This window comes from Bubalus kerabau, chromosome 9 (assembly GCF_029407905.1).
Source record: "Bubalus kerabau isolate K-KA32 ecotype Philippines breed swamp buffalo chromosome 9, PCC_UOA_SB_1v2, whole genome shotgun sequence".
Classification (NCBI taxonomy): Eukaryota; Metazoa; Chordata; class Mammalia; order Artiodactyla; family Bovidae; genus Bubalus; species Bubalus kerabau.
Genome location: NC_073632.1, coordinates 64,499,336 through 64,522,235, shown reverse-complemented (window position 1 = coordinate 64,522,235; position 22,900 = coordinate 64,499,336). Strand labels below are relative to the sequence as shown.

The 22,900-nt window shown below is 36.0% G+C and overlaps 1 protein-coding gene and 1 pseudogene across 1 annotated transcript in view; both read right to left on the bottom strand.

Annotated features, from left to right (window-relative positions):
* LOC129659889 (tripartite motif-containing protein 5-like) overlaps positions 1–16,888 on the bottom strand; it is a 102,647-nt pseudogene extending 85,759 nt beyond the window's left edge.
* EPHA7 (EPH receptor A7) overlaps positions 1–22,900 on the bottom strand; it is a 525,357-nt gene that overhangs the window by 297,341 nt on the left and 205,116 nt on the right. The window lies entirely within an intron of this gene.

The window sequence follows — 22,900 nt, the reverse complement described above, 5'->3', positions numbered from 1 at the left end:
TTTCTTCTGCACACTTTTCCCCACAAACATGAAGTTGCATTGGTTGATTAATTCCCTTGGTATCACAACCTACAAGAGTACACAAAATATTTTCTAGGAAGGAGTGGCTAACGTTTACTGAGTACTCATTATATATGCCCTTTTCAAGCATGATTTTACATAATTGGATAGAATAGGACAGGTGTTTTGTCCCTTTTTAATGGATTAAAGAAACTTCATTTAGAGAGTTTGAATAATTTCTCTAAAGTCATACTTAGAGGGTGGCAGAATATGTCTCTAGGTCTTCTTTATTCAAAAACCTATGCTCTTAGTTACTGTACCAGTAGCTTTCTTTTTTTTTTTTTTTTTTTTTTGGTCATCACTGCACAGTTCTGAGTACTAGAATTTTTGACAATACTCTTGAAGTGATTAAAAGACTCAGAAGAACACTAAACGTTAGCAGTAATGACACTGCCGTCACAACAACAGTGTAACAACGTCTCCCAGTGTCTATAAAAGAATCCACTGTTCTCCAGCACAGGCCACTATTGGAGCTGGACTGTTTACTGCCCATCTAAACAAGCGCAGTTATATACTCACCAGGGAGAGTGCTCATACATCCTGCTTAACTCCTGTTTGTTCTCTGTCTCCAGCTTAACATTAAACTCTGCTTGACTCTTACAGAGCACGTCTTATGCCCAGCTATGAAGCACAATGAAGGGCTATCAGTTCAATATTCACTCTTTAGACATTGTTTAACATTACGTATATTCCGTTTTAGCAAATATTGACTTGTATACATTGATCAAAATATACTGGTTGCATTAGTGCCTCAAAATACATTTCATTCCAGTGGCAGATGCAGACTAAGCATGAGTTCAGATGAGCAGAGAGGGGTCATGGAAGACTTGACAGAAGCAATGACCTTGCATCTGGGCCACGAAGGATAAGTAGGATTTTATCAAATGAGGGTGGAAGGAAAGGCATTCCATAGAAAAGGGGAAGCTTTGACAAAGGGCCAGAGACATCATATGTGCATTATTTGAAATTGCTGAGTGGATTATATTCATACAGCTAGAAGTGCTAGTTAAAGAGTAATAGGAAAAGAGACTGAAAGGTTAGGTAAGAGTTACATCATAAAATTGGTGACAATAAAACTCTTTGAAACTGGAACACTTTTAAGAGTAAAAGGAGGTGCTATGAATAATGACACCAAAACAACAGATTCAGACTGGGATTTCCCTAAACAAAACAAGATAAATGGTCACCTAATAACAGCCCTTGAATGTTACGGTATATTATGCTCAGGAAGTAACTGAGATATTTAATCGGAGGCACATTTCTAGGAAGGATGGCTTTTGCAGTAGAGTGGAAAGAGTTATCAGTGAAGAGCTGGGAATGACAGACCCATTAAAAGGCAATTTCAGTGAAATGTGTGAGTACTGGGAACTCTCTGTTTCTCTGTCTTTACCTGAAGTTCCACATCTTCCCTGAAGCCTTCTTTGATCTTCTTGCTGGATACTTTGAAGAGCCCAGCACTCTCTAGAACTATCTTCTTCACTTAAGTTCTGAACCAAATTAAAAAAAAAAAAAGATAATAATAAGCAATGGGAGCCAAAATATCACCTTTATTACTGATAGATTCTGGGTTGAAGGATGTGGCTTATGACTGTAGACAAGTGCGCTTCTTATGTCAAATTTCAAACGATAGGCAGCTCTGGACAGAGGCAAGTTCCCTTCACAACCTGAGATAGAGCCTAATCTTAAGAGACCAAGCATACTCTAATTTATGCAAGTAATTCCAAAAAGAGAAGAAGGGCAATGTTACACTGAAATTTTCCGATGAGAAAACGCATTGAATTCCCCTGGGATGGGAGGATTAAAGAGGCAGAGAGTGAACTCCTGTGCACTGCTAATTTTACTTCCTGTCATGTAGAAAGAGTATTTAGGAGTGGAAAAGAGCTGTTACCTCCTAACACTCTTTACCTTGAAAAGTTCTTTCTGGACTCATTGTTTACCATATGGTGCCCATTTATTAGTTAGGCATTGAAGTGTATATTTCTATATTCACTACATTGTTCTATAGCGATTTCTACCGTATTTTTGCATACTTCTTTATATGTTTGTGTTTTGTCTCCAGATAGAATAGAAATTCTCTTGCCCAGTCTCCACTGAGTGTTAACTGCTGGTTTAACAAGAACTCCCTGTCCCTGTGCAAATGACTGACCACTGTCTAAGGCCTAGAGAATATTGCTCATAGGCCTCTCTTTAGTGCACCTGTGCACTTCTGCTCCCATGAAGTCCTTATATGCTTAACAAGAATCAGTTATTAAAAAAAAAAAAAAGAATCAGTTAAATTTGTTCTCAAATATACTTAAAACAATTTTAAATAAATTACGCATAATTGCATATTGCATACTGGGAGAAGGAAATGGCAACCCACTCCAGTGTTCTTGCCTGGAGAATCCCAGGGACGGGGGAGCCTGGTGGGCTGCCGTCTCTGGGGTAGCACAGAGTTGGACACAACTGAAGTGACTTAGCAGCAGCAGCAGTATATTGCATATAAAATTTATATTATATAAATATTACATATTTATATTTTACATGTAAAATTATAATCCTATACTACTATTACATTTATAATTAAATGATTATAAATGAAATTGTAATTACATAATTAAAATTACATTATAATTACATATAATCATATATTTATAATTATTAATTGTGACAGGTGTTGGACTCTGAAAGCTAAGTCCAATGCTCTCAGTATTTGGTCACCAAAGAAAAATATCTTTAAGTTTATGCATAAGTAAGGCCATATATCAGAGAAGGCAATGGCACCCCACTCCAGTACTCTTGCCTGGAAAATCCCATGGACGGAGGAGCCTGGTAGGCTGCAGTCCATGGGGTCACGAAGAGTCGGACACGACTGAGTGACTTCACTTTCACTTTTTACTTTCATGTATTGGAGAAGGAAATGGCAACCTACTCTAGTGTTCTTGCTTGGAGAATCCCAGGGACAGGGGAGCCTGGTGGGCTGCTGTCTATGGGATCACACAGAGTCGGACATGACTGAAGTGACTTAGCAGCAAGGCCATATATGAGGCTTCCTGGTGGCTCAATGGTAAAGAATCTGCCTGCCAAATCAGGTGAGGTGAGTTTGATCTCTGGGTTGGAAAGATCCCCTGAAGAAGGAAATGACAACCCACTCCAGTTTTCTTGCCTGAAAAATCCCATGGACAGAGGAGCCTGACAGGCTACAGTCCACTGGGTCACAAAAGAGTCAGACATGACTCAGCAACTGAACAAGACCATGTGTAAGTAAGACCATAATAACTGATTAAAAAAAAAAATACTGGAAGGATTTTTTACACATAGATCATCAATCTACTTCACCTTACTTCAAAGAAATAAAGACTAGAAATATAAATAATATATTTCAATCACAAGACCAATATTTGTAAAAGATCTGACCTGAAAAGGTTGGTGAATAAGAGATTATTTGTATATGTTAAATGTTTAATTTATGTATTATTGTCATTTATTATCCCAATTTAGCTGTATTTCATTACTATAGATTTAGGCCCATTGGCAGGAGGGGCTCTGTTTAATAATCCTTTGTATTCTCGCTAAGGAATCTTGTGGTTTTAATATATGTTGCTGGAGGTGGTGGTGATGGTGGCAATCATGAATAACAGACTACATTTAAAGAACCGGAAGGAATCTTTAGAAACTATCATTTAGTGCACCGATGAGTAAACTCAGACTAAGTGATTTTGTCATTGTCACACACATAGTTAACATAAGTTAACATTTAATAAAGGATGAATGATTGGATGATTGGATATTTTGGTCCACAGATAGTGTTAGTATTCAAATATGCTTAAAGATACTATTCAAAATAAAAATATTCTGTTGCATCATCTTCTCCCTTTCTCTAACAGTAACCTGAATGTTCCGTTATTTTGAACTGTTATAGCCCTTCTTACAGTTCATGTGCTCATTTTTACTAGAGTAACAATTTCCTAACATCTCTTACATAGTTATCACAAAGGGATTAACTTTAAAGAGATAATATTCTGGCCAAAATATAGACTCACTTCTGAAAGAAAAAGATAATTGTTTCCCAAAGAGGAAAGTATGTGTATCTTATATAGGGTTTAAATGCAAGTTTGCATTAGACACTTTGCATTTATTTGTGTTACTTATTAGAAGGGAAAAGCAATGTACCATATGTATCCCTCTGGAGAGGAAAAGCATTATTATCATTCTGAGGAGGAGCATTACCTATGAAGAGTACCTGTGATACATGGCTAAGACATTGGTGGGAGTATAGTCACAAATCTGCTCTGCCCTAAATTATCACAGATGAGAATGACTGTGGAGGAAAGACATAGCCTTTCATCCCAAGTGGTTAGCAAATCTTCTCAAGTTATAAATGGAGACGTAGATACACCTAAAGATTGCTATGAGAAAAATGCAATCACATTCTGCTACTTCCTTTTTTAAAAAAAAACTTAAGACATGATTTTCTTAAAATTCTTTGACTCCTTCAAAAGAGGAGTAGAGGACTATTTGAGGATGTGTGATAAGAGAAAAAAATAAAGGTGCTGAATTTTACATATGGGAAGTGTGTGTATATAAGCCATGTAAAAACACATTTAAAAGTAATAAATATTGGAATTAGATAAACCAAAGTAGTTGTATTCAAGTGGGGATAATTTTTCTTCTGTTTTTGTTTTCTTTATATTATTTTTGCAATTTAAAAATTGTATAAAGATTTTTTTTTATTAGCCTGAGTGGAAAAAAATGCCAGCTTAGGTTATTTCCCCACAGAAGAACAGAGTGCTCTGGCAAACTTTACAGCCTGTCAGAAAAGTTTTTGACATTAAGGACTAATATTAACCAGTGTTTTGGCTTGTGACCTAGTATGTTCCTATGTTTATTGTAGATGCTGTAATCTGTTCTAGGTCTGTGTAGCAGTCATAAAGGGTATTTCTACTTTGGTTCTGTAACTAACCAACCTTGGGGGCCACAAAATTTCAGTCTGGAAAAAAGGATCTTAAAGACTCTTAAAGGGTCTTCTTTAAGCAGAAACGAAAAGGCCATAAATAAAAATAAGAACATCTATAAAAAAATCTCATTGGTAAAGTCAGTTTTATAATAAAGGCATGGATCAACCCCTTAAAAAGTAAATATGAAGATTATAAGAAAGTATAAAGTAAACTATAACTACAATTAGTTAAGGAATACAGAAAATGAAAAGATGTAAAATATCATGTTAAAAACATAGAAGTGTAGAAGGGAGGAAATATAGTGCTTTTAGAATTCATTCAAACTTATGATGAGCAGCCCTAAATAAACCACATGTATATAGGTCAATATTCATGAACCTTATGATAACTACAAACCATAAACATATATGTATACGTGCACGCACACACACACACACACAAGAGAAACCCAAGCATAACATTTAAAAATTCTAAAACCATAAGGTAAGAGAATAAAATAAGAAAGAAAAAGAGAAGAACTACATAAACAACCAGAAAACAATAAATAAAATGGCAAGTACATACCTGTCAGTAATCATGTATTCAGCAATCAAAGGGACAGAATAAGAGAGAACATTTAAAAATACCCTGGGACTAATGAAAATGGAAACAGAACTTTGAAAAATTAATGTTGTTGTTGTTCAGTTGCTTACTTGTGCCTCACACTTTGCAACCCCATGAACTGCAGCACTCCAGGCTTCCCTGTCCTTCACTGTCTCCTGGAGTTTCTTCAAACTTATGTCCACTGAGTAAATGATGCCATCCACCCGTCTCATCCTAGGAATCACTCTTCTCGTGCTGCCCTCAATCTTTTCCAGATCAGGATCTTTTCCAGTGAGTCAGCACTTTGCATCAGGTGACCAAACTATTGGAGTTTCAGCATCAGTCCTTCCAATGAATACTCGGGATTGATCTCCTTTAGGAATAATTGGTTAGATCTCCTTGCAGTCCAAGGGACTCTCAAGAGTCTTCTCCAACACCACAGTTCAAAAGCATCAATTCCTTGGCCCTCAACTTTCTTTATAGTCCAACTCTTACATCCATACATGACCACTGGAAAAACCATAGCTTTGATTAGATAGACCTTTGTTGGTAAAATAATGTCTCTGCTTTTTAATATGCTGTCTAGGTTGGTCATAATTTTTCTTCCAAGGAGCAAGCATCTTTTAATTTCACAGCTGCAGTCACCATCTTCAGTTATTTTGGAACCCCCCAAAATAAATCTCTGTTTCCATTGTTTCCCCATCTATTTGCCATGAAGTGATGGGACAAGATGCCATGATCTTTGTTTTCTGAATGTTGAGTTTTAAGCCAACTTTCTCACTCTCCTCTTCACTTTCATCAAGAGGCTCTTTAATTCTTCTTTGCTTTCTGCCATAAGTGTGGTGTCATTTGAGGTTGTGGTGTCATATATGAGGTGTCATATATGAGGTTATTGACATTTCTCCCAGAAATCTTGATTCCAGCCTGTGATTCATCTAACCCGGGATTTCATATGATATACTCTGTATATAAGTTAAATAAGCAGGGTGACAATATGCTGCCTTGACATAAATCTTTCCCAATTTTGAAGCAGTCCATTGTTCCATATCAAGTTTTAACTGTTGCTTCTTGTCCTGCATACAGGTTTTTCAGAAGGCAGGTAAGGTGGTTTGGTATTCTCAACTCTTCAGAATTTTCCACAGTTTTATGATCCACACAAAGGCTTTAGCACAGTCAGTGAAGCAGAAGTAGATATTTTTTTCTGGAATTATCTTGCTTTTTCTGTGATCCAGTGATGTTGGCAATTTGATCTCTGGTTCCATTGCCTTTTCTAAACGCAGGTTGTACATCTGGAAGTTCCTGGTTTATGTACTGTTGAAGCCACACTTGGAGAATTCTGAGCATTTCTCTGCTTGTGTGTGAGATGAGTGCAATTGTGCAGTAGTTTGAACGTTCTTTGGCATTGCCTTTCTTTGGGATTGGAATGAAAACTGACTTTTTCTAATTATGTGGCCACTGCTGAATTTTCCAAATTTGGTGGCCTATTGAGTGCAGCACTTTAACAGCATCATCTTTTAGGATTTGAAATTGCTCAGCTGGAATTCCATCACCTCCACTAACTGTTCCTAGTAATGTTTTCTAAGACTCACTCAACTTCACACTTCACATTCCAGAATGTCCGGTTTCAGGTGAGTGACCACACCATCATGGTTATCCCAGTCATTAAGACCTTTTTTTCTTGCCCCCTCTTCTTAGTCTCTTCTGGCTTCTGTTAGGTCCTTACTGTTTATGTCCTTTATTGTGTCCATCTTTTCATGAAATGTTCTCTTGGTATCTTGAGTTTTTTTGCAGAGATCTTTAGTCTTTCCCATTCTATTGTTTTCCTCTATTTCTTTGCATTGTGCACTTAAGGTTTTCTTATCTCTTCTTGCTATTCTTTGGAACTTTGCATTCAACTTGGTATATCTTTCCCTTTCTCCTTTGCGTTTCATTTCTTCTCTCAGCTATTGTAAGGCCTCCTCAGACAACCATTTTACCTTGTTGCATTTCTTTTTTTGAGGATGGTTTTGGTCACCATCTCCTGTGCAACGTAATGTACCTCTGTTCATAGTTCTTTAGGCACTCTGTCAACCACATCTAATCCCTTGAATCTCTTCATCACTTCCAAATAAGGGATTTGATTCAGGTCATACCTAATGGCCTAGTAGTTTTCTTTACTTTCTTCAATTTAAGTCTCAATTTTGCAATGGAATAATCAATGGAATATGGCAAAAGCAATTGTAAGAGGGAATCATAGTGAACAGCCTTACCTCAAGAAATGAGAAAAATTCTAAATAAACAATTGAACTACATACCTAAAGGAACAAGAAAAGAAGACTAAACAAAGCCTAAAGTTCATAGAAGTAAGGAAATAATAAAGATCAGAGCACAAAAAAATGAAATAGATACTAATAAATAGAAAAATATCAATGATACTAAGCTAGTTCTTTGAAAATATAGAATAGGTAAAAGTTTAGCCAGTCTCATCAAGGAAAAAAAAGAGTATTCAAGTAAATAAAATCTGAAAGTAAAGAGAAGAAATTATAACCCATACCACAGAAATACAAAGAATCATTAGAGACTGCTGTGAGCAAGTATGTCAGCAAATTGAGAAACCTAGAATAAATTCTTAGAAACATCCACTCTTCCAAGATAAATCAGGAAAAAGCAGAAGATATGAACAGAATTATTAATAATTCAGTGAATCAATAATCAAAAAAACTTCCAACAAGAAAAAGTTCAAGTCCAAATGGCTTCTCTTCACGGGTGATTTCTACCAAATGTTTAAAGAAGTATTAATACCTATTTTTCTCAAATTATTTTTTTTAATTGAAGAGGAACACTTCTGAAATCATTTTCTGAGATCAACATTACCCTGACTGATACCAAAACCAGATAATGATACATCCAAAAAAAAAAGAAAAAATCCAGGCCATTATCCCTAATGGACTTACATGAAACTATTCTCAATACAATATTAGCAAAATAAATTCAACAATTGAATAAGAGGATAGTTGTACCATGACCAAGTGTGAGTTATTCCAAAGATGGGAGAATGGTTCAGTATCTTTAGGTCAAGTAACATGATACATCACATTAATAAAGCAAAGTATAATAATTATACCATCATCTCAATAGATGCAGAAAAATGACAAAATTCAGCATCTGTTTATGATAAAAACCCTACACACTGTAGGTATAGAGAGTAACATATGCCAACATAAAAAAGTCATACATGATAAACTCATAGATAACATCATCCTAAACGGTGGAAAACAAAGTTATCCCTCTGAGATCAGGAAGAAATCAAGGATGCCCATTCTTGCAAGGCATATTCAACATTATTGAAAATGCTGGTTGCAGCAATCAGATAAGAAAAAAATAAAGAAATCCAAATTGGAAAGGAAGAAGTAAACTGTTACTCTTTGCAAGTTACATGACAAGATATATAGAAAATATTAAAGATGCTACCATAAAAATATTAAAACAAACAAATGAATTCAGTAATGTTGCAGCATACAAAGTAAATATATAGAAATATGTTTTATTTCTGTAGCAAACTATCAGAAAGCAAAATTAAGGAGATCCCATTTACAATTATACCAAAGAATAAAATACCTAGGAATAAATTTAATCAAGGAGGTGAAAAATCTGTACTCTGAAAGCTATAAGACATCAATAAAGGAAACTGAAGATGAAGCAAGTGAAACGATAGACTGTGTTCATGGATTGGAAGAATTACTGTTGTTAAAATGTCATTGCTACACAAAGCAATCTATATATTCAATGCAATCCTGATCAAAATACCCATGGCAGTTTTTAGAGAACAAGAATAAACAATCCTAAACTTTGAGGAAACAACACACCCTAAAAAGTCAAAAGCAGTCTTGAGAAGGAAGAAAGCTGTAGGTATCATACCATAAACAGTATGAAACTGGCTCAAAAACAGACACATAGATCAATGGAACAGAACAGAGAAGCTGCAAATAAATCTATGCTTATACAGTGAACTAATCATTTGGCAAAGGAGGCAAGAATAGAAAATGGGGAAAAAGACAGTCTCTTTAATAAAATGACGTTCTGAAGACTGGACAACTGCACAAAAGAATGAAACTAGACCATTTTCGTACATCCCATACAAAAATAAATTCAAAATGAATTAAACCTTAAATATAAGACCTGAATCCATAAAACACCTAGATGAAAACATACAGAATTTACTGTTTGATATTGGTCTTTGTAGTATTTGCTGGGTGTGTCTCTTCAAGTAAGGGCATCAGAAGGAAAACTAAGCAAATGGCAGTACATTAAACTAAAACGTTTTTGTGCACAGCAAAAGAAACCATACCGTCAACAAAAAGAAAAGGCAGCCTAATGCACGTGAGAAGGCATTTGAAAATGATGTATTTGATAAGAGCTTACTATCCAAACTATATAAAGAACTCATACAACTCAATAATCCTCCAAGTCTACTTAAAATATGGACAAAAGACCTGAATAGACATTTTTTTCAAAGAAGACAGACGACCTGCAGACAGGTGAAATGATGCTCAGTATCATTCATCATCAGGGAACTATAAATCAAAACCACAGTGACATACAATCTCGCACCTATCAGATGCCTATTATCAAAAAGATAAATAACAAGTGTTGGTGATGATGTGGTGAGAGGGGAACATTGGTGCACTGTTGGTGGGAATGGAAATTTGTGTAGTAACTGTGGAAAACAGTTGAGAAATTCCTCAAAAAATTAAAAAAAAAAAAAAGAACTAACATGGATCCAACCATTCCACTTCTGGGTATTTATTCAAAGAAAATGAAAACCCTAATTTGGAAAGACATATGCATCCCAAAGTTCACTGCAGTGTTCATTGATAGATGGATTAATAAGGAAGATGTGAGATACACACACAGGAATAAAACATAAAAACAAATCTGGCCATTTTTAACAAGGTGGATGGACCTAGAGGGTATTATAAAGTGAAATAATTCAGAAGGACAAAGACAGCTACTATCTGATCTTGTTAAAGATAAAACAAATGAGAAAACAAAGCAAATAGAATCCTAAAACAGAAAACAACTCAGTAGATGCCAGAGGAGAGGGAAGTTACAGGATGAGCAAAATAGGACAAGTAGATTAAGAGGTACAAACTTCCAGTTATAAATTAAGTCACTGGGATAGAATATACAGTATAGGGAATATAGTCAGTGAAATTGTAATAACTGCATGGTGACTTGGTAACTGGATTTAAAGTGGTGGTCATTGTGTAATGTACAAAATTGTTGCATCACTGTGAGCCACACCTGGAACCAGTATAGTATTTTAACTCAATTATACTTCAATAAAAAAGATAAAATATTCCTCTTTACTTTGAGCCACAGAAATACAATCACAAATATTTTGCATTGTGATATTCATTCCTATTCCCTGGAGATATGAAAATTAGTTGACTTTTTCTAACTTATAATTTTAAAATTCTTGAAAACTGTTACTGTATATTTTCTTCCTTGAAACTCTTAACTCTTATCTGATATATATATGATACATATATAAATATATATATATGATATATATATATATATATATATATATATATATACACATATGATTTTATGTTCATTCAGCCATGTCTCTGTGAACTAACTAGCTAGTTTTCAGTGTCTGCTTTAAACTGTATCATGCAGAATGGAACAGAAGTCCAGAAATTGTATTTTCAGTGCAGGAATGTAGGAGATATTTACAATGAACAGTTGTAGTAGATGCCAACCGTGGTCTTTTCCAACTTCTAGAACCAACCAAAACTCTATTCCAGATCTTGTATGGTGCCAAAAATGATTGACCCAAAGCATAAGATAGCTCAATAAGATCCTTTTGGGAATTTGAAACCTTCCTGAATATTAGGAATGACCTGAATGAAGCACTTCAGTAGCAAAACTCTGAATAGAAATTCCAAGTTTCTATAGCTCAGCCCTGGGAAAAATCTTAGTTTCTGCTTTTTCTCCAGCACATCTTTTGGTTTTGGATTCTACTTCTGGATCCTGCTTTTAGATTTTCTAACGGTTTCTTTTGTTTGAGGATTGATTGGGCCTTAAGGTATATGTCCTATTTAGATCCACACAAAAGCAGACTGGGTAAAGGGAAGCATCAGAGAAAAGAAAGAAAAGATGAATATTTTTATCATGACAGGCAGTTGAGGAGAAAGATTAAACAGAAAACAGGGGTTAACAACATTATGAAGGAAGTATGAAAAGCTAGGGCAAGTGTGCTCATTTAGGCAATCAGTAGATCATTGTTGGGCTTTAAAAATAAAATTTCAAGGAACTAAAGCTGTTCTGTAAATTTTTTCCTCTATTTTTATTGGAATACAATTGCTTTATAATGTTGTGTTAGTTTCTGTTGTACAACATTGTGAATCAGCCATGTGTGTACATATATCCCATCCTTTTTAAGCCTTCCTCCCACCCCTCCATTCCACATATCTAGGTCATCACAGAGCATCGAGCTGAGTTTCTTGTGTTATACAGCTGCTTCCCACTAGCTATCTATTTCACTCATGGTAATGTATATGTGTCAGTGTTACTCTCTCAATTCATCCTCCCTCTCCGCCCCCCCCAATTTGTCCACAAGTCCATTCTCTACATCTTAGTATAACTCTATTCCTGCCCTGCAAATAGGTTCAACAGTAACATTTTTCTATTAATAGATTCCATATATATGTGGTAATATACAATTTGTTTTTCTGACGTACTTCAATCTGATAGGGTCAAGGTTCATCCATATCACTTAAAGTAACTCAATTTCATTCCCTTTTTATGGCTGAGTAATATTCCATCACTGGAGAAGGCAATGGCACCCCACTCTAGTACTCTTGCCTGGAAAATCCCATGGACAGAAGAGCCTGGTAGGCTGCAGTCCATGGGATCGCTAAGAGTCGGACACTACTGAGCGACTTCACTTTGACTTTAAAGTTGCATGCATTGGAGAAGGAAATGGAAACCCACTCCAGTATTCTTGCCTGGAGAATCCCAGGGATGGGGGAGCCTGGTGGGCTGCCGTCTATGGGGTCGCACAGAGTCGGACATGACTAAAGCGACTTAGCAAGCAAGCAATATTCCATCACATACACACACACCCCATATCTTCTTTATCCATTCATCTGTTGATGGACATCTGGCTGCTTCCATGTCCTAACTATTGTAAATAGTGCTGCAGTGAACATTGGAGTCCATGTGTCTTTTTGAATTATGGATTTCTCAGGGTATATGCACAGTAGTGGGATTGCTGGGTCATATGATAGTTCTCTGTTTAGTGTTTTTTTTTATGCTTTATACTTAGTTGCGTTTATTTTTTCACAATGATCTTGTGTATGGTACAATTTTATAACAAGATTATTTTAAGAAAATAAACATATCACTTAAATATGCTATTCAAGTTTACACTTCTAATATGTAGAGACAGGGCTTGAACTTAGACACTCTGAACACAAAACTTTCATTCTTAATACATATCATTTATGATATTTTTTCCTCAATTTCTTAATGAATATTGGCATCATGGATAAACTGAGACACAGCTCAGCACTCACTCTTTAGTGAAGGACTCCTATACTAGGTCTAATATACAAATGTTTTTGAAAAGCTTTCTATCATTTTCTCAGTCAGTGGCAGAGTAAATGAGATTGTAAAATTTGGCAAAGGTGTTACATCAATACTGCTCTTTCTTTATGGGGCATTCATCATTTTACCATGGAGTATGGAAAATTAATTAAGATTTTCTAACACATACATGATATTGGGGAAAATATGACACAAGGGAAATTGTTCACCCTCCTAATGAATGAAGGATGTTCAAATGGAAAAAAAAGAGAGGCAGCAAGGAAAAAGGGTAAGAATGTTGCAGATAAGCACAGGTGTGTCAGATGCACCTACAGTAAGAGGCACTATAGAGAAGTGAGTGTGAATGTAAGAAGACTCAACAGCTTGGTGAGCACAGAGTCATGGGGGCACCACAGTTCATAGGATTGAAATATGGAACTGTGTTCTGAGGAAATAAACATGAAGAGAATGTATAAACGGGAAACCCATGGTTGGTGACATTGAGAAATAAGACAGTGCGAGCCTCATAGTCTAGGAAAACCCCAACAAGATGGGGAGAAACACTCAGGGAGAGGGTTAAAATCACAGGACCTGAGAAGGAAGACTCAAAGGCATTATATACAGAATCATGTTTTAACTCTATGACCCAATAGCCATTTTTAGGTTGATATCTTGAATAAACATTTTGACAATTTCCACAATTTCTATTTTTAGGTTTATATCCTGAAAAATCAATTGGGTAATTTCCATTTCCACAATTTCCAAATATTGATGGTACTATCATGATATTTTCACATTTTTCACCACATACCCCCAGGATCCAGGCACTTTTCTTTGACATGTCTACCTCCCAGTAATGTCTCCCTGATGTGATAACTGGGGAGCCCAGGACACCAAAAGTTTCATAATTATAATTCAAGTATGCATTATAGCCTTGGTCACTGGATGCATATCTAACTTGTCTCTGATCTGGAGAAATGACAACATTTGCACACTTGGGAGAATTCAGGGTCACCTGAACCCAGTAGCGTTGCACATCTGTCAGCTCATTAAACACATGCAGTATCTCTCTCAGATCAGGAGCTCAAAACACTCTCCTCTGTTCCTTGGGGAAAGATTTTTGGCTTCTTCAGAGCCAAGGTTTCACTCCTTTTCATGATAACATTCGCATCCTGCAGCAGCTCCATTGTTGATCCCTGCAAATGGCGCTCCACATCTGAGATGAGATTGCTCACCAATATCTTCTCTTGGACCAGATCATTCTTAGATTCTGCCAGCTCTTTGAGAATAACTCCCAACTCATCCTTCAGTTTTCTCAGTTCCTTAATCTCCTCATTGTCCAGGATTTGTCTTAGTTGTGTAAACTTTCCCTGGACATTTTGTATCTCATTTTGTATTTGAATGTTCCAAGTAGACACCTCTTCTCTGACTTTAATTTCCAACTCCTCAGCTTCCTGTTTTTTCCCCTTCAGCCTCTGCAGACGTGATTGGAGCTTTTTCTGGTACTCTGGTGCAATCTCCTCCATGAGGAATGTGTTGTGACCTCGGTGCTCCTGAGATCACTCGCAAAACCAACAAATGACCTTCCCATCCTGCTCACAGAAGAGGTGGAGTTTCTCTCCATGGTGAGCACAGAGATTTCTCTCTTGCTCCACCTCTGGGCTCACCTTAACCTCTTGGAGCCTCTGTGTTATATTGGCCACATGCCTGTTAGGCCGCAGGTTCCCAGGCTTAAGGAACCTCCATACTGTTCTTTGTATCAATTCAGTTCAGCCGCTCAGACGTGTCTGATTCTTTGCAACCCCATGAATTGCAGCATGCCAGGCCTCCCTGTCCATCACCGACTCCAAGAGTTCACTCAAACTCATGTCCATCGAGTAGGTGATGCCATCCAGCCATCTCATCCTCTGTCATCCCCTTCTCCTCCTGCCCCCAATCCCTCCCAGCATCAGAGTCTTCTCCAATGAGTCAACTCTTCACATAAGGTGGCCAAAGTACTGGAGCTTCAGCTTCAACATCATTCCTTCCAAAGAAATCCCAGGACTGATCTCCTTTAGGATGGACTGGTTGGATCTCCTTGCAGTCCAAGGGACTCTCAAGAGTATTCTCCAACACCACAGTTCAAAAGCATTGATTCTTTGGCACTCAGCTTTCTTCACAGTCCAACTCTCACATCCATACATGACTACTGGAAAAACCATAGCCTTGACTAGAAGGACTTTTGTTGGCAAAGTAATGTTTTCATATGCTTTTCAATATGCTATCTAGGTTGGTCATAACTTTCCTTCCAAGGAGTAAGCGTCTTTTAATTTCATGGCTGCAGTCACCATCTGCAGTGATTTTGGAGCCCCCAAAAATAAAGTCTGACACTGTTTCCAGTGTCTCCCTATCTATTTCCCATGACGTGATGGGACCAGATGCCATGATCTTCGTCTTCTGAATGTTGAGTTTTAAGCCAACTTTTTCACTCTCCTCTTTCACCTTCATCAAGAAGCTTTTTAGTTCCTCTTCACTTTCTGCCATAACGGTGGTGTCATCTGCATATCTGAGGTTATTGATATTTCTCCCAGCAATCTTGATTCTAGCTTGTGCTTCTTCCAGCCCAGCGTTTCTCATGATGTACTCCACATAGAAGTTAAACAAGCAGGGTGACAATATACAGCCTTGATGTACTCCTTTTCCTATTTGGAACCAGTCTGTTGTTCCATGTCCAGTTCTAACTGTTGCTTCCTGACCTGCACACAGGTTTCTCAAGAGGCAGGTCAGGTGGTCTGGTATTCCCATCTCTTGAAGAATTTTCCACAGTTTATTGTGATCCACACAGTCAAAGGCTTTGGCATAGTCAATAAAGCAGAAATAGATGTTTTTCTGGAACTCTCTTCCTTTTTCCATGATCCATGGGCTGTATCAATTTACCTTCCCAACAGCAGAATAAAAGGGTTCCCTTTTCACCAACCCTCTCCTGTATTGTTTGTAGATTTTTTTTGTTGTTGATGGCCATTCTAGTCAGTGTGAGGTGATACCTTTGTAGTTTTGATTTTCATTTCTCTAATAATGATGTTGAGCATCTTCTCATGTGCTTCTTGGCCATCTGCATGTTTTCTTTGGAGAGATGTCTGTTCAGGTCTTATGCCCATTTTTTTGATTGGACTGTTTGTTTTTTGGTATTAAACTCCATAAGCTATTTGTATATTTTTGAGATTAACATTTGTTGCTTCATTTGAAAATATTTTCTCCCATTTGAGGATTGTCTTTTCATCTTGTTTGTGGTTTTCTTTGCTGTGCAAACTGGAGAAGGAAATGGCAATCCACTCCAGTACTATTGCCTGGAAAATCCCATGGACAGAGGAGCCTGGTAGGCTACAGTCCATGGGGTCGCAAAGAGTTGGACACGACTGAGTGACTTCACTTACTTACTTTGCTGTGCAAAAGCTCCTAAGTTTAATTAGGTCCCAATTGTTTATTTTGCTTTTATTTTCATTATTTTAGGAAGCGGGTCAAAAAGATCTTGCTGTGATTTATGTCAAAAAGTGCTTTTCCTATGTTTTCCTCTAACAGTCTTATATTGTCCAGTCTCCTATTTAGGTCTTTCATCAATTTCAAGTTTATTTTTGTGTATCGTGTTAGGTAGTGTTCTAATTTCATTCTTTTACATGTAGCTGTCCAGTTTTCCCAGCACCACTTGTTGAAGAAGCTGTCTTTGCTTCATTTTATATTCTTACCTCCTTTGTCATAGTTTATGTGACCATATGTGCATAGGTTTATTTCTGGGCTTTCTATCCTGTACCATTCGTCTATATTTCTTTCTCTGTTTCAGGACCATACTATTTTGATTACTGTGGCTTTGTAGTATAGTCTGAAGTCAGAGAGCCTGATTCCTCCAGCTCCGTTTTTCTTTCTCAAGATTATTTTGGCTATTCAGTTTCTTTTGTATTTCTATACAAAATGGAAGTTTTTCTTGTCAATTCTGTGAAGAATGCCATTGGTAATTTGATAGGAATTGCATTGAATTTGTAGATTGCTTTGGGCAGTATACTCATTTTCATTATATTGATTCTTCCAATCCAAGAACATGGTATTTTTCCACATGTTTGTGTTCACTTTGGTTCCTTCTATCAGTGTTTTATAGTTTTCTGAGTATAGATATTTTGCTTTCTAAGCTAGATTTATTCCTAGGTAAAATTTTAAGGAGTAGTGTGAGTAGAAAGAAAATGAAAGCATTCTTGGGGTATCTGATTTAAATAAACACAGTTTGAGCTTGGTGAGTTATCAAGTAAGGATGGTTTTTTAGCTCACTATGTTTCAGACATATGACTATGTTTGAAGAAGTTAAAGATGAAATAATTAATGAAGTATACAAAAAATATTTCCTGAGAACTTGGAGGTAATGGAATTAATAACTCAACAGTAAACTTTCCTTGAAAAAGGAGAAGTGGATGACAAGTAAGGGATGGTGAAAGATATTTGAATTATTTTGAGGTGTTGTAACAGGTGGACATGGAAACTATTAGTAAGAGTATATTGATATCTTCATTAGGACACAGGCCCCACCACATAATTTGAGTGTCCAGTGCAAAAAAGGGGGCCTATGGTTCAAAGTTAAAAATTTCATCATGGCAACAACAGAACTCAAAGCCAAATATGAGTCTTTCTCAGTTAAAATACTCCAAATTATTTTTAATTAAAGAAAACAAGATTTGGGGAGGGAACCTAAAATATAATACAAAGAGTATAAATTAACTTAATAGTGTTACAAATGAATAACAAATTTATTGAAGGGATGGAGAGAAAAAAAGAACTAATATAAGGAACTTGCAAAACAATATTTTGATTAATCTAAAAACAGACAAAAACAACTTTACATAACTAGCATTTCTACTAGGAAAATGGGTCCAGGTTCGATGCACGATACTGGATGCTTGGGGCTGGTGCACTGGGACGACCCAGAGGGATGGAATGGGGAGGGAGGAGGGAGGAGGGTTCAGGATGGGGAACACATGTATACCTGTGGCGGATTCATTTTGATATTTGGCAAATCTAATACAGTTATGTAAAGTTTAAAAATAAAATAAAATTAAAAAAAAAAAAAAAAAAAAATAAAAAAAAAAAAAAAAAAAAAAAAGATAATTGAAAGACTGTATTTTTAACTGAGCAAATAAGAAAATAGTGTGGGTAGTAAGTGTCAGGTTTCTTATTGTGGAGAAAAGGAGTTAGAATTAAGGAAAGGAGATTAGAAGTTATTGAAGTAGAATTAGAAATATCAGTATAAATTCGAGTTTAATATACTTAGGTGAACAAATAGGATATATACACACATATGGAGATAAATATGTGTGTGTATAATATATATGTATTTTCTAGCTCTGTCTACTGAAAGGGTCTGGAAACAAAACGAAGTAGCAATTGACATGCTTTTTGGTTTCTTAATGGTAGTTTACAACCAATGAAACCAGAACTCTCAGGAAAAATGGCAGATTCCAGAAAATGGAAAGTACATTATAGTAAAGGAACATCTATGGTGGTATAAAGGAAGGAAGTGCTCAAAAGATTATTGGAACATGCACCAGTGGCCAAATATCTGGTACAATTAGAGTAAGAAAATAAGTGACAATAGTAATGGATTATAAAACATAAAAAAAAAATCCATGAGTTCATAATGAATGTACCTATATATGCATGTATACATATATCCATATATATATATATATATATATATATGAATAAATAAATGAGAGGAAAATGAAAATTCAAATTAATTGTAGAAGAAATTATGGAAAAAGAAAATGGAAATTTGTTGAAGAGTGTAGGTATAACTATTTGGGGCAAGAATTATCAATGGGTGCTAAAGTTAGTGGGTGAAAGTATGATGGAAATGGGGTATTGACATAATCTCAAGTACGTTCCCATCAGATAATTATAAGAACAAAAAGGGAAACGATTACTTTTTAATGGAAAGGCCTAGCAGATCTTTGGAGAAGGCAACGACACCCCACTCCAGTACTCTTGCCTGGAAAATTCCATGGAAGGTGGAGCCTGGTAGGTTGCAATCCATGGGGTCGCAAAGAGTCGGACACGACTGACTGACTTCACTTTCACTTTTCCCTTTCACGCATTGGAGAAGGAAATGGTGGCCCACTCCAGTGTTCTTGCCTAGAGAATCCCAGGGACGGTGGAGCCTGGTGGGCTTCCGTCTATGGGGTCGCAGAGTCGGACACGATTGAAGCGACTTAGCAGCAGCAGCAGCAGATCTTACTTGAGTGAAAAAGGTTAATTTGCCAGCAATGAACTATATCAATAATTTGAGCTTCCTGATAAGATACACCAAAGACAAAACATCACTTCTGTGATATACTTCCCCAAATATATAATCTGACCATCAGTTCAGTTCAGTTCAGTTCAGTCGCTCAGTCATGTCCGACTCTTTGCGACCCCATGGAATCGCAGCACACCAGGCCTCCCTGTCCATCACTAACTCCCGGAGTTCACTCAGACTCATGTCCATTGAGTCAGTGATGCCATCCAGCCATCTCATCCTCCGTCGTCCCCTTCTTCTCCTGCCCCCAAACCCTCGCAGCATCAGAGTCTTTCCCAATGAGTCTACTCTTTGCATGAGGTGACCAAAGTACTGGAGTTTCAGCTTTAGCATCATTCCTACCAAAGAAATCCCAGGGCTGATCTCCATCAGACAACCTTAAATCATGAGATTTCTGTGAGATAACTTACTAATACTGTTCAAAAGATTCAAGATCACAGCAGATAAAAACAAGGAATTGTCCCAGATAAAGTGGTCTAAAGAAACATGACATATAAATGCAATATGTGGTCCTGATTGGGTTCTGGACAAGAAAAAGGATATTAGTGGGACGACTGAAGAAATTTCAATGACGTCTCTAGATTTTGACAAGTGTTGTCTCAAGGTTAATTTCCTGGTTTTGATTATTTTATTGTGTAATGGTGTTAACATTTGGAGAATATGGATGCAACATTTTTGTATTAATTTCAAAATGTTTTTTATAAATCTGGAATTATTTTAAAATGAAAAGTCTAAACAGATAAATAACTGATCAATGGCATAGGATATGTTTTATTCATAATGCTTGATAACAGAAAAAAGTAGACTATAAATGAATACATTCATCCCACTGTGTGACTATTTTTAATGAGATTATATAATATACATTGGAAAGAATGTACATGAAAATATTGAGAGAAATGGGAAGTTGAGTTTTTTCTTTCCCTTCTTTTATTTTTTTTCTTTCTCTCCCTCTCTTTCCTTCATCTATCCTTCCCATCCTCTCTCCTTCCCTTCTCCTTCCTTCCATTCCCTCTTCCTTCCTTTATTTCTATTTCCTTCTTTCTTTTTTTTTGCTTTTCTATGCTTTCCAAACTTTCCATAATTAGCATATATTGCTTTTGTAATCAAGAAAATATAGTACAATACTTATAAAATACACAAATTAAAGCATGTTGCATAGGAAATACTAAAACATTTTTGTTTTTATTTTAGTATCTGAGGATAAGTATTTCAAAATAATTTCATTTATATGTGGTTATTGTTTTCTATCCTGTCTATTTCTTTTATCTTAATAAAGCCATAGGTAGCTGTAATGAATTCTTGGACTAACACCAGTTAAAGTTGGCCCAGTGTCGAGACTTTCCTCTAATTTCTCTTCATAGACTATCTTAATGATCTCTGCCTCTCTTCTCATGGTATTTCTAAAATGATTACATTCAACTGGGACAGCACACACTCATAATTACAATATATTAAGGAATACTTTTTGGTTTTGAAAAAAAAATCCTGCAAGTATTATCTCTCTGTGTCAACTATAGGTATTTATAACATTAAAATATTAATATATACTAAATGAATGATAGGTTTCTATTGATTTTGCTCTTCTAGGACTCATGGTTCTTGTAGTGTGGTTGCTATACATTTCAAATAAAATTCTTTAAAGTGTAATGTTTCATTAAAGCCCAGAACAAAACCAGTTTATCTAATTTCAAATTCCAACTCCTAATCTCAATGTTTATGTGACCATGAACAAGTTACTTAACATGTCTGTGCCTTAGTTTCTCACATGCAAGATGAAATAAAAATATAACCTATTTTTAGGATCATTTTGAAAGGAGATGAATGATTAAAAGTCACTTAAAATAGTCCCTGGCATATGGTAAATACAAAGTAGATGTGAGCTATTTTTCTTTTCTATTGTACAAACTGAGATCCTGCTCAAAGGTGACCTCCAAATGATAGAGCAGTCTTATCTTCACATCAACTAAAATATCTTTGCTGTGATTTTTACCTATCTTTCTACATTAGAATTAACCAAATTTTTAGAATAAATTCATTCTGAAACTATCTTGACATATATAACAAATCTTACCTGTAAAAATGAAGTGCTTGATATTAATTTAGAACTTACAGTTAAAAAAAGAGTTTTCCATAAATTATCTGATTTCAGTTTAAGCTTCACACTTTGTTACACCCTAAATATTAGAGTCCCTAGCTTGTAGGTGTGCTAATTACCTGAAAGAGTTCTGTTCATTCAAACTCCAAGTTGCAGTTAATTAACTTAATTAATTTTTCATCATAATTTGATCCCTAAAGCCCCATTTTGGTTGTAATTCTTGTAATGTTCTGAGTGAACCAATGAAGCACACAAAAAACAGCATAATATTCCAGCTGTGACTTTTATCCTTGTATAACAGGAGACAACCAAACAAAATTTATAGCTCAAAGATAATAAGTTACATGAAAAGTAGAAAAAATGATGGAGAAATGGAGCTGGCTGATGTTGAACATAGGTAAAGAGGAAGGGGCATCCCAGGGAAAGGGGAGAAGATAGAAGAAATCAATAAATAAGGAAGAGGTAAGAAACAGAAAATATATGGATAGGAATCTTAAAAAAAAAAAATGTGAGAGTAGGAAGGAACCGTTCTCAGTCAACAGAGCCAAAAAATAAGGGAAGAACATGGGGTCCCAAGATTTAGTTCATGTGAAAAGAAAGGGAAAAGGCAATATTCCTTTTAAATATATGTGGAAATGCTAGATTAAAACAGCTAAATAGCTAAGGTAAAATAATTAAGTGAATCCATACCCACTTGAACTGTTATAAAACCAGTACAAAAGTGATAGGTCAGGGTTGATAGCCAAGTGGTTGAGAGATTGGGGTTCTAGAAGGTCCTGTAAGGGCTGGAGAAGTGGACTCTGAATCTCATGAAGATTTACCAGGGTTTGCAGTATGGCCTCAGGGCTGCGCAAGGTAAGCACCTACAGAAAATTCAGCACTCCTCACTCCAGCCCCTTTTCTTGAAAAAAAGTACAGGGATTTTTGTATTTTGCTTTTAAGAGAAAATGTCACTTAAGGGGAATTTGGAATCCTAGGCATCTCTTACATGTAGGTATGGAGAGAAAATGCACATATTTTGCATGGTTGAGAACCTCATAGCAAAAATTCCAGGTGAAAGTTGGTCCAGGATCACTGAAGTCCTTGAAATTCCCTCAATTAAACAATCTAAAAATACTTCCAAAATAACATTTTTATGACAACTTCAGGGTCTCATATTGAAAACAATAAATAAATAAATAGAATTTCAACTAAACATAGCAAATAAAGTAACATGAGAATTGGCACATAGTATGAAGAGAAGAATGACCTAACTAGAAATATTGTAAGATTAAAAATTATTAAAATGATAAAAGAAGCAATAAAACCATAAGAAAACAACAGTAAGAATAAAGT